This window comes from Dermacentor variabilis, chromosome 1, assembly GCF_050947875.1.
Source record: "Dermacentor variabilis isolate Ectoservices chromosome 1, ASM5094787v1, whole genome shotgun sequence".
Lineage (NCBI taxonomy): Eukaryota > Metazoa > Arthropoda > Arachnida > Ixodida > Ixodidae > Dermacentor > Dermacentor variabilis.
Genome location: NC_134568.1, coordinates 241,366,426 through 241,378,778, shown reverse-complemented (window position 1 = coordinate 241,378,778; position 12,353 = coordinate 241,366,426). Strand labels below are relative to the sequence as shown.

General features: G+C 49.4%; 1 non-coding gene and 1 pseudogene across 1 annotated transcript; both read right to left on the bottom strand.

The window, feature by feature from the left end:
- Window positions 1-231: 231 nt before the first annotated feature.
- Window positions 232-411, bottom strand: LOC142568439 (U2 spliceosomal RNA; annotated as a pseudogene).
- Window positions 412-7,757: 7,346 nt separating this feature from the next.
- Window positions 7,758-7,947, bottom strand: LOC142567670 (U2 spliceosomal RNA). The gene has a single exon (XR_012825208.1). It is a non-coding gene; the product is annotated as a U2 spliceosomal RNA (small nuclear RNA).
- Window positions 7,948-12,353: the final 4,406 nt, after the last annotated feature.

The following is a 12,353-nucleotide window of genomic DNA, read 5'->3' as shown; positions in this document are numbered from 1 at the left end:
CCTGAGGATAGTGCGCCGTATAAGACTGCTAGCGTCTTCCTTCCAAGGCCTTGGACGCTTGAACCTCACAGCCTGCGTTTGTTAGAATGAAGCGGCTATGAATGTGCCTTCTTCATTGTTCGGGGAAAGTCTGAAACTGGCCGTACAGTGCGGTCAGCGGGCGTTTCTTTTTACAGCGAACCTGTTTATGGCTGGGGCTCCATGCATTCCTGTTTTGTTTTGCGCGTGCGAAAGCCATGGGCCGCTCCCGAAGATAGTGAAATACCGGGCCGACCCGCGGCGGACGTGAAGCAGACTTCGAGCACTCCGCCAACTTGCAAAATTAAGTTTAATAACTTGGGTCCAAATACAACCCGTGTCGGACATTAAGCTGACAAGAACAGATACTGCACTGTGACCCGCGTCGGCCATGTCTACATTCGCACCGCCCTCTCTTTGTCGGCGTTCAAGCGCTTGCGTATCCACTTTCCTCTCCTTCCGCTCTCCCGTGGTGGCGGTCCCGTCAAAACATCACGCGCGTCTAGTTTCCTCCTTCTCCTCGGGACGGCGGTCCCGTCGCCCACGCAAATGTATACAAAAATCACTGTAAATGAGTGTCACAAATTTTGTGTCACTCAGCTCAGTGTCATGTCCTAAACCGCTTCGTTGGTCATCCACCTTCACAGAGTGGAATGGCTCATGATTCTTTTTTTTTTTTTTTTTTGCACTCAGTAATGGAAAGCGTGAGCAGTGATTCGATTTCTTCGGACAGAGAAATTAATTTTCGCCAGCTTTTCAGCACGCTAGATTATGCGGCAGTAGAAATGGTATCTCGAAGGCAACGCGAAAACTGTTGAAGATAATTGTTAAAAGGTAGTCAGCATGCAACAACGTCCAAATGGCTTGCCCAAAAGAAAACAAAAATCATAAAGAAGAACTTACTGCTCACACATCGGAGCCCCAAAGAAAGCTTTAGCCCAGGCACACACATAAAAGTCACCAAAAGAGAGCGGTCAGCCTCTGCTCGGCGGTCAATCGCGGTACACGGCCGCGGGCAATTGCATTCTGGAAAATTGATAGCACCAAATGTAACCCCCTCTTGTTTCAAACCGGAAAAAGAAAAGAATCACGTGGGATCGCCGTTGGACGCTGGCTTCTCCCACGGCGAGGTATTACGAAGGAGGATATAGCGTTATGATGATGTATCTCGAAAAGAGCCCTTTGCTTTTGCTTATCTGTTCCTCCGCGTTCGCCTTTCATTTTGCTGCCCCCTGTTTTCATGTTTTCATATTTGTCGACTCAGCGAGGAAGTGCGGCCGGATCGAGACCAGCAACTGAGGGGGAACAGACACAGAAATTGTTAGCGCGTCAGGGTGGCTGACCAAGACAATGAAAGGAGTGGACTGCTCTCTACCCAATTCGATTTCATGCGGAAGCGCCGCGGCTCTTTCTAGCTATAGATATATGTTCGGCGAGGGAAGAGAGCGCTGCGCACCGCCGGCGAACTGCATTCAATTATTTCTAGTTCTCGGTGTCTATCCAATCCGGAGCCAATTGCAAGCGGTCTCCGGCTCCCGCGGCGCGCGATGTATACGAACAGAAAGTCCCGTCCCTGCGGCCCACGATTTCATCTCGATCGTCAAGAAATGGATGACGCGGCACGGCACTCTCCTCCGGCACCAAGTTTCGCGGACGAGATCTTTGTGCAGTTCGGCCGCACACCTGCACACGTACCTGAAATAAATGTTTTGTAATCTCTCAGGGTACACGGTAAGCAAACGCTCGTTGCCTCGCTTATGTGGATACGATGGCACGAATGTGACTGCTTTATTAAGGAATTGCGGGAATACGGGCCCTTGGAAATTGTAATCCACAACAGCAGGGCTGAGGTTGCATGCGGTATACGACGATGCGACCGTAAAGAGAGGTGACCAACATATGTGTCCAAGAGAGGTGACCGCGTATACAACAGGGCTGAACACGCAAACACAATGCAACGCGTGCACGTTTCATGTCGGAAAGGCTGACCTGGCGCCAGTCGATCTTAGGTCGAACCGTCGACGACAGTACATACTCCATGCCGGTCATGCATTCTGCTCGACCAGCTTCTTGGACGAAATGTAACAGAAAGCGGGCGAGGCGAAGAGAAATATTACATCTCCTGCTGCACTAATGTATGAGAAGTATTTCTTTAAAGGTTAGAAACACGGTGTACTTTAGAAATTTGACATATAGAGGTTTTAAATTAAAAAGAGCCTGTTAATTCAAGTTTCGACGTTGTACGCGAATTAATCCAAAGGCAAGCTCTCGTACAGCATTTACGAAAGCGAAGATTTCTCCAAAACTCCTGGAGTCAAGTTACAGAAAATATATTTTTTTTTCCGGCACGGCATTCTAGAAGAAGGATGTCTAAGTCGCTTCCTACAGCGTTTCCGTGCAGCCTTCTGCATATCGCCGCCAAGTAAGCGAACAAATTGTGGTGTAGTAGCACAAGCGTCAAGCAAGCCGCGCCCGTGTATGCGTCTGCCTTCGCCGTTGCAGCAAGAGGCCTCAGAGGAAAGACGCGAAAGGAGCTTGCTGTTGATGGAGGCTGCTGCTAGCTCCCCGGGGCGGATCCGAAGAGCCTGGCGAGCAGCTGCCGCGCGTCCCTCGCGAGGTAGACAAATTCCCGAAACGGCGGCCCGCATGCACGCAAGGAGCTCAGCGCACACGGGTCCCGGCCGTGTGACACACGCACACACACGCGCACTGCCGCGATAATACGGGACGAGTTGACTGGGCGCTCCTGCAAAATGCAATCGGTCCCACGGAACGTGCATGCGCCGGCAGCGACGCCGAACGACGCCCCCTGCCATCCTGCGGTGCCTCTGGCTCGGGGGGAGGCGTCGCATATGCGCGCATCATGGAAATCGGCCGTCTTCGGCGCGCGCTCCCCAATATGCCCGGGGCGCGTGCATCCGTCTAAATAAAAAGAAATACGCCGCATGCATGCGTGGGCCCTCCCCAGACATAAAGCCGGCCCGCTATGGCGTTTTCTTTAGCTCGTCGCTGTTTGCATGACCATTTTGCCGCTGTTGCCATCTCGACTTGTTGTTGCGTCTCCTACCCATCCCTCCCCAACAGCCCGTCGTTGGCAAAAAAAGAAGAGGCTGCTCGCTGCGCTTGGCAACGCCATGCGCCGGCTATAGATTGCACCCCGAAAAACAACGCGCCGAAACAACACACACTGCCGTGAAGGCCCGCCTTCTGCAGCGAGCTCGGCTTTTATGCATGCACCGTAACGTGAGATTGATGCCGAGAGACGCACATCCCGGCAAATGGGAGACCCCTTTTTTTTCTCTCTCTTTTATCCCGCGCCGACCACTTGGGCCCCGCGGTGAGGCGATGGCAAAGCGTGGCGCGCTGTTCATGGCTGGCGAGGGAGAACATGCGCGTCGGAGCCGGTGTTCACCGCCGGAATAGGCAAGCAGCCGACGATGACCAAGATTGTGCCGAAAGGAGTTGAAATGCAGCGACTGGCGACCTAAATGATGCCTTGGCGGCGCGCGTGGAAGAGAATCACGCTGCGCTCGGCGCCGCGGGTGACCGGCTCCATCGTTTCGCGCTCCACCGCAGCCATGACGGCAGTGTTTCTTCTGGAATACTTCCAGATATTTTTTCCCGCCACGATGCTGAGCTACGATGGCCGCAATACTCGAAGAGAACTCGAAGGGAGAACTCTCGTTGGAACGTTAAGCCTTCTTTGCATAATGTCGTATCAAAAAGGAACACCGTGACATTTAGCGAATTCAAGACCACTTGGCGCATCGTGGACGCACTGCGCAGTATGTGAGGTGTGTCTATAGCGCGACAAGAGAACGGAAAGGGGCAACGGAAAGAAGGAGGGCCAACTTTAGATAGATCCGGTTTGCTCTGTGGCGAAAGGCATTGAAGGAATTGAAGTAAAAAGAGAAAGGGAAAGCGCAAAAAGTTTAAAGCGCATTCACAAATGCATGGATCACGCAGAAAAAAAGCGAGAGCTTCATCTTCTGGCATGTACATAGTGTACAAAATCTGAAAAAGCATTGAAAAGATAGATCCACGACCGAGTACTGTAATGATAAAAACCGAGATGGTTTACCAACCTAAAGCTTGCCGTACGCATAACGTGCACGTGCACTTGCGTTTGTATACATGCGTGAGCGTGGATTGACTAAATATACCTTAAAGAATACGCAAAAAAAAAATGAGAAGCCATCCCACTCTGCGAAGGTGGATGACCAGCGAAGCTGTAGCACATCACACAGGGTTATTCAAGGGTTCATGTATTAATTTTAATATTTGGTAATGGTTGTTACGATAGCTTTGTGAATAATGGGATATACACTGATTGGTCCGGTTACAACGTTAACAGATTCTTCGCCAAGGTTAAATCTATGCATGGCCGCTGTTGAGTATATGAGTGACATGTAATTGTGTGGTGGCACTTCAAACTAAACTCTTCTAGCACAAACTGAGTGAACGATTTCGTATCTGGTTTGTAAATGTCCACATTGAAGTCTCGAGCGATGATCACAAAGATGGTATCATCACGGCTAACCCACGAAAAGTGCGTGGTCATGAACTTCTCGATATCACACTTGGGTGTGCCTGGAAATATATGCACAGTGGATATCACAATTCCGTCTGTCGTTTGTGCTGTACAGACATCCCCACAGTCGGCGGTGTTGTCCTCTTGCGAGTCAAAAGTGTGTTGTTGTACATACATTTCGTCCTTTGCGTACGTGGCAACGCCTCCTGCTCGGGAGTCTACGTGCTGTTCACAAACGATTCCAGTATACCCATCGACCTTAAACAATGCATCTTTATTTATTTATTTCGTTTATTATTATATTTTATTATAAGTATTGTTAGGGGCGGAGTGCTTGGAGCCTTTTTCACCTCCGCCGCGGGTCGGCCCGGTATTACACTATCTCCGGGATCGGCCCACGCTCGCCTTACTTAATGCCGACGAACAAACACGAAAAATGCATAGAACCATAGCCATATACAGCTTCGCTGTATGAACATAGACAGGCAGAAATTGTTTGCAATCATTTAATGCCAGGGAACATGGTGTGTATACGCCGACAAGCTGCGCCATGGTAAAATATAAGTAGTGAACAGATGAGAACTCGTGATGCTCTTATATACGTGTAGTTCCAGACCTCGGATATTATTTGCAAATTTGTCGCAGTTTTTTAATAGAGCGACCTGCAGGGATTTTCTTTCTGCTCGAACTGTACTTTATTCTTTATCATTGTTTTACCTTGGTCTATGGCATTTGTCATCTTGTTCTTTATTTTCACTTTCCTTGCCTTCCCCCTATTTTCTATTTCTGTGTTTCTTTGCCTCTTTCCTGGAGAATAGGCAGGCGTTGTGCTCCTTCTGGTGACAGTTACCAGCCTGCTCACAGGTGTCTCTATCTCTCTTTCACTTCTATATATGTTTTCAAGCCAAATAATAAATAACAATGAATCGAATAAATACGACATGTTCGGAGCGTTTGCACAAGAACTGATAGCGACAGGTTCTTGAGTCTTGACGAGTTTGTAACATTGGGCATTAACTAAGCTTATGACTAGCACTGATGGTCATTGCCCCGAAATTCTGGGCCGTATTCGCAAAAACCTCTAACGCTAGAATTGCTCGCGGAAATTACAGCCAGTCCTGATGCTGGGCGTATCATTAGCTAAGGCGACTGGCCAATGGCAAGGGGCACATACGGAAGTAAAGCTCTGCGAATTCGGTCCATGCATCTCATGCATTGTTGAAAGGTAAAAAACGCAAAATTTCTTAGCAATAAAAAGCTCTGTATTAGCTTCTTTTAAAAGGAACCTTGTTTCTGCATGCAACTGCGTTTTGTAAAGCAGTGTTCTCGATTTCCCTGCATCCAACTGATTTGTCGCTTGGTATTATTACTGACAGCCAATTACAAATTTACTTGGGAAGGTTGTTGCAAGTAAAACACCATCTACGGCCGCTTATACTGACAAAAGTGCATACGTACAATGTTAGACGAAGCGAACAATTATTATTCTCGCGTTATCACTATGCTCCGTGGCGTTCCGAAAAATGCGCACAAACCGTCAATTTCTTTTCCATCAAACGACATAGTTCATTAGAATGTCCAGAGGGGCTAGCTGGTTCATTCTAATGACTGATTGCTAAATGCGCAAAATTGAGAAACAGGACAGCACACAAGAAGAGACACGGAAAGATCGAGCGCAGACTGCCAACTTGTTTATTGCGACGTCGGGCGTCACAAAATGTGGCATTACAAGAGAGCCCAAATGCACAGGCGCATATACAAATAGAAAGAAAGATAGGTACCCTTCCCCGCCTCTCCGCAGAACTTTCTAATGCACCTGATTAATCAAGAAATAGATTTCTGTACTGAACAGCGATATAGGTGTGTCACTTACGCAGGCGCTACCTCTTCTTATGATAAAAACCGCTTCCAAAATCTATCTGGCACATGCGTTCTTGTTTCTTCCTATGTATCTCCGTAAAATGAAATTGCGCGTCACACAGGGTTACGCATAACCTGGAGAACGTTGCGAACTGTCGCGGCACAAGCACGGTGTTTCCGGCTCCACAACTACTTGCGCGGCTGTGTTCGCGTATTTCACGCGAAGAACGTGCCAGTGGCTGTGGAAAAAAAGCATGAAAAGCCTTATGTGTGCGCTGCGCCGTGTATACATGAGATCCCGCTAACTTGTGGAAAATCCTATACGTATAGGGCAGACGGGACGCTGCGTAAACGGCCGCGCACGGGAGCATCAGCTGACTGTACGAAAAATAATGAGAAGGCCTACGTGCCTGCTCATTCCGCTGCGGGAACCTGTGAAGCGCAATTTCGTCTTACGAAGATACTAGGAAGAAGCAAGAACGCATGTGCCCGAGAGATTTTGGAAGCGGTTTTTATCATAAGAAGAGGTAGCGCCTGCGTAAGTGACACACCTATATCGCTGTTCAGTACAGAAATCTATTTCTTGATTAATCAGGTGCATTAGAAAGTTGTGCGGAGAGGCGGGGAAGGGTACCTATCTTTCTTTCTATTTGTATATGCGCCTGCGTATTTGGGCTCCCTTGTAATGCCATATTTTGTGGAGCCCGACGTTGCAATAAACAAGTTGGCAGTCGGCGCTCGATCTTCCCGTGCGTCTCTTCCTGCGTGGTGCCCTGTTTCCCAATTTTGCGCTTTTAGCAATCAGTCATTGCAATGGTATGCTTGGGTAACCGATGTCGAGGCGCAAACATCTTTAGCTTGTTATTATTTGGTCTTGTGATTTTTCCAGTCGTTTTGTCGTATGTTATCTCGTTTCTTAGAGCTCTCTAAAGCGAGTTGATCAGATATAGAAGCTTGAACTTGTCCTCTATATTCACTAAGCGCGCTCAAATAATTTGGTTTCCAGCCTTAATGTGTATCAAATCAAATGTTGGCAAAACTGAGTACAGGACTTACGGATTGTACTTGCCGCGGCAACTGGCTCTGGCGCTGTGCTGCTATGATCGAGGCTGCGGGTTCGATCCCGGCCGCGGCGGCCGCATTCTGATAGGAGCGGAATGCGAAAATGCTCGTGTACCATGCATTGGGTGCATGTCACAAACCCAAGTGGTCAAAATTCATTCGGAGTCTCCCACCATACGGCGTGCCTCATGATCATATCGTAGTTTTGGCAGGTAAAACCCCAGAAATATTTTTACAGCGATGCTGTATATAGCTAGTTTCCAGCGGATCGACTTTCGTAAACTAAAAATCGTGGGCCGATGCCGAAGATAGTGCAATATACCGGGCCGAACCACGGCGGAGGTGAAGCAGGCTTCAAGCACTTCGCCAACTTGCAAAAATAAGATTAATATGTTGGTTCTAAATACAACTCATATCAGATATTAAGATGATAAGAACAGATACTACACTTTCAACTGCGCCGGCCATGTGTATACGTCCGCACCGCCCTATCTTCGTCGGCGTTCCAAGCACTTGCGTATCTCTTTTCCGTTCTCCCGTGGTGGCGGTCTGTCGCAACGTCACGTCTGTCTAGTTTCCTCTGGCTATTCGGGTCGGCGGTCCCGTCGTCCACGCGAATGTATATAATGTTCGCGGTAAATGAGTCCGTACCGTTAAAGATTCTGTGTCGTCTGCTAAAGAGCTTCGCTGGTCATCCGTCTTCCCAGAGTCGAATGGCTCATGCTTTTTCTATTGATTAAGTGCTTTAACGAAAAATACACCTGCAACCGCTTGTGATGTAGCCTGTGCTCAATTTGGGGAGCCTGATAGAATGACGTGCCTATAAGTTATATACTCTTGTATACACGCGCGCTTCTCGAAGTCGTTCGTTGGTTTCTTTCTTTCTTTCGAGTATTACGCCTTGATTTTTCTACTGTTACTTTTCGTATCTCTATTTAAACTATGGGCGACGTGCTCACGAAATGGTTGTTCTAGGAAACCGACGCGGGTCGCCAGAGTCAAGGACCGAGGCAGGCGGTGTGCGCCCCTTGGGACAAGGGGCAAATTCGACGGTGAGTGTACCGACACCGTATACGCGAACCCTCGACTCATCGTGGAGGCTGCGACCCCGAGACTTCCCCCTCCCTTCGTCACAGGACCGCTGTCCTTTAAGCACGCTAATCAAATAGCTGCCCCGAATATGGGCCGCGCGGTAATTCACAGAAAACTGCGCACGCTTAGAGAGCGTCACAAGGGAATCGCGCACGCCGCTCGAGTGTGTACAGGCTGCAACAAAAGCGGTCCGTGTCAAAATTAAATGTGAACGGCTGCGCTCCAGTGACAGCGTCTGAATGGCGATACCACCCCATCCGGCCCCCACTCCGTGCCCGGGTTCGCCCGTGTCGCGCGCAGCGTGGGTGCCAAATATAATTACCAGCGCGGACGAGCATGCTGCCCCGGTCGCAGGTCACAAATCAGGGACGGCTGTTTTGAGCGGTTTTCGTCGTAGCGTTGCGAGCTCCGCGGAGAGCTCGGCGTTCCACGCCAGTGCCCAGCGAGAGCGTAACTGCTGCGCGGACCGGCGTTAAAAGGGCCCGCACGCTTGGAGGAACGGGATCCATCGAATCCTCATCAAATAAAGTGAATTAACAGCGCTTCGTCTGATTGTAAGCTCCGGCGTCCTCTACCCTCCCTTAAGGTGACAGGCTTCGTCGCGTCGCTATACTGTGTGACGTTCGCGAGGCGGTCATTCCAATTTGCGATGGTTTTGAAGCATCTAATGACAAGGAATGGTCCATCCATCTTGCGGAGAGCATTGCCTTCAATGTGGAAATGCACGTCAGCTTATAGCATGGTGGCTGAATGGGCTTTCCCTCACACGATGTGTAGAACTGTATACCGAAGGCGAGCATAGCCCATTTCAGCGCGGCTGCAGTAAAGCGTGCACTATACGCGAAGAAATTGATGACCGAGTGTAACTGGAGAAGGTGCAGCGGCACAATTTAACACCCACGCTTAACGCTGGACTGCCATGAAGACAAAACAGACTACACAGGACTAATTTAGGCTGGATGACACATACATGCATGGGTGAAGATATCAGCGCTATTGAACGATACGATAGGAGACGGACAGGCACGAGATAAGAGCGCCTGTCGACTTCGACTACTCTTGTCTCGCTCAAAAGCCCTGTTCCTTTGCCCAAGACAAACTCGAATGAAGCGTCATTCGGCTTTGAGCTGTACGAATTCAGCAAAAAAAAAAAAAAAAATCTGTAATATGTATGCCCACGAATTCGTGGCTATTTACCAGCAACAGTGCACATAAACTGTTTCTGTACGGAAAACACAAAAAAAGATAAGGAAGCAAGCTAGAATTGGTGGGGAGTAGGGCTGGGAGCTGACGAATATGAAGAAACAGAAAGGAAGGCGACATTAATTCACACTTCGTTTCTTCGTAAACGACCTTTCTTTCTGCCACGCACCTACAGGAATAAAACACTATGTGTCTCAATAGGTTCGTCGAAAAGTGATCGTGAAGAGCATTACCTTATTTTCCTACAGTAGTAAAGGTTTCCCTCTCTCGTCTCTAATTTGATTGTACACTGTGGCATCAGGAGAAGTTCACGAGCCCCGTTACACGGTAGACGCGTTTGGTGCTTCAGAGATCTACACGACACTGTTCAAAGTGCCTACGCTACGCGCTATCGACTGTTCTCAACCTTCGCGATTAGGGTGAAACCAAGCGAGCAAAGCAGATGTAAGCAGTCAATTAAGTCAAGTAAACAGTGAGCGTTGATCTTTGCGCGGGCACAGTGTTTCCGCGCGAAGAGGCCCCGCGGCAGGAAGAGGCAGTATGCGGGGGCGGCCTCAGACACGTGTCGGCCACGCGATCCGGCCGTTTAAATAACGATCTTGCTCACCACGGGCCCCTGTCAGCAGCGGCACGTGGCACGCAACTCCCCCCCCCCCCCACCCCGCCACCCCCCCGCCGTGATGGGCGCGGCTCGGATGCGAGCCGTAACAAAAGAACCGATTGGAAAAGATAAAAGAGTAATAGGGACGTGCGCAGGGAGGCTGAAACTGTAGGTCCCAGGACGTCGTCACAAAAGAGAGAGAGAAAAAAACAAAAAGACGAACGGAAGGAGAACAAGGACGTGTAAGCCCAGTGCTCGAAATCGCATTACGGGGCCTCGATAATCCGCGGCGCTCTCCCCACAGTGCCGCTCAGCGGGATACAGCTGAGCGGCCGCAGATCTACGGGGCTGCCGCCATCTATACTCCTCAATTTGGCTAATCTAGGCCAGACTGACGACGCGCAGATCTCGCCCGCCGATACACGGTGCAGCCTGCAGCGATGTCATCCCACGCCCGCTCTGCTCTCGTGGCTGTCACGCTATGCTAATTCTACTTTTCCTCCTCACCGATGGCCTGGCCCACCGTTCACCCTGCGTTCACCTCCTAGATGCAGTGACCAATGTCGCGCACATCTCGGCTTTTCTTTCTTTTTTTGCCTTCTTTCTTTAAGCATGGTATAATGTCCTGGCCCGGGCGCCACACGGGCGCTGAGGGACAGTCTGAAATATCCGCTGCCTTACCGCTGTTTTGACGGAGTGCATGTGGCCTCAGACTCGCTTTATTTCACACCCTGCGAAAGAAAAGAAACGAAGCTTGTTGCCAAGCGCGCACGCGCGCTATTTCTTCGCACGTTGTAATGACTATTTTACCATATAATGAGCTGTGCTATACTGCCTCATCCTGAAATTTAAGAAAAAATTAAATTCTGGAATTTTACATGTAAAAAAAAAAAAGAACGATCTGATTATGAGGCGTGCAGAAGTTGGGTGGGCTCCGCATTCATTTTGACCGCCTGGCGTTCTTTAACATCCACCCAATGCACGGCACACGAGTGTTTTTGCATTCCGCCCTTATAAGAATGCGGTCGTCGCGGCTGGGATCGAACAACCGGCCTCGAGCTCAGCAGCGCAACCTCATAGCCACCGAGCTACCGCAGCAAGGCGGCTTCCCGGTCTGCGGTGCTTCTTCTAGGACAATACAGCGACATGTTATAAAAATAATTATTTGAGCTTACGCGGAAAGAAAATCTTATGGTATAGATGCGCCATAGTTACGGTGAAGACCAGTACATCGTCATTACGGTGCATTCTACCATCATTACGGCATGGATGCGCCACAAGAAATATGCCGTGTTTTCCAAGGAGACCTTTTCAGATGCATAATTGTATACGAATGACTGTGCCATCTCTGTCTGGTTTCAACGGAGCTAAAACAAGGGCGAGGAGGAGGAAGGAGGAGGAGGAAAGAGAAAAGCAGAAGGCAGGGAGGTTAACCAAAATAACGTCCGGTTGACTACCCTACACCGGGGAAATGGGAAAGGGGAAAACAAAGATTACAGGGAGAGAGAAGAGGGAAGGAAAGAAGGAAATTAGGGGTGAGTTCGCTGACGCGTGTGGTCTAATAGAAAATGCATTAATAGTCACAGACGTTCACACAAGCCCGTCGTCCTCAATAAGCACAAAAGCGCCTTCACCGCTATATGGGCCGACGAGCGATGGGGGCGGTGTTCCAGCAGCACCTGCATGGAAAGCGGCCGACTGTCCTGTTTTTGAAAAGCGTTTGCACATTTCGGTGGAGGCGAAATGCGAAAACACCCGTGTACTTAGATTTAGGTACACGTTAAAGATACCCAGGTGGTCGAAATTTCCAGAGTCCTCCACTACGGCGTGCCTCATAATCAGAAGTGGTTTTGGCACGTAAAACCCCATAAAAAAAAAAGCGTTTGTAAGTTCTTGTCCTTCTGGGGCATATCGTGGACAGTGGCGCAGCAGGTGGTCGATATTTTCTTCGGTGCCGCAGACCTCGCATGCTACACTGTCCGTCAC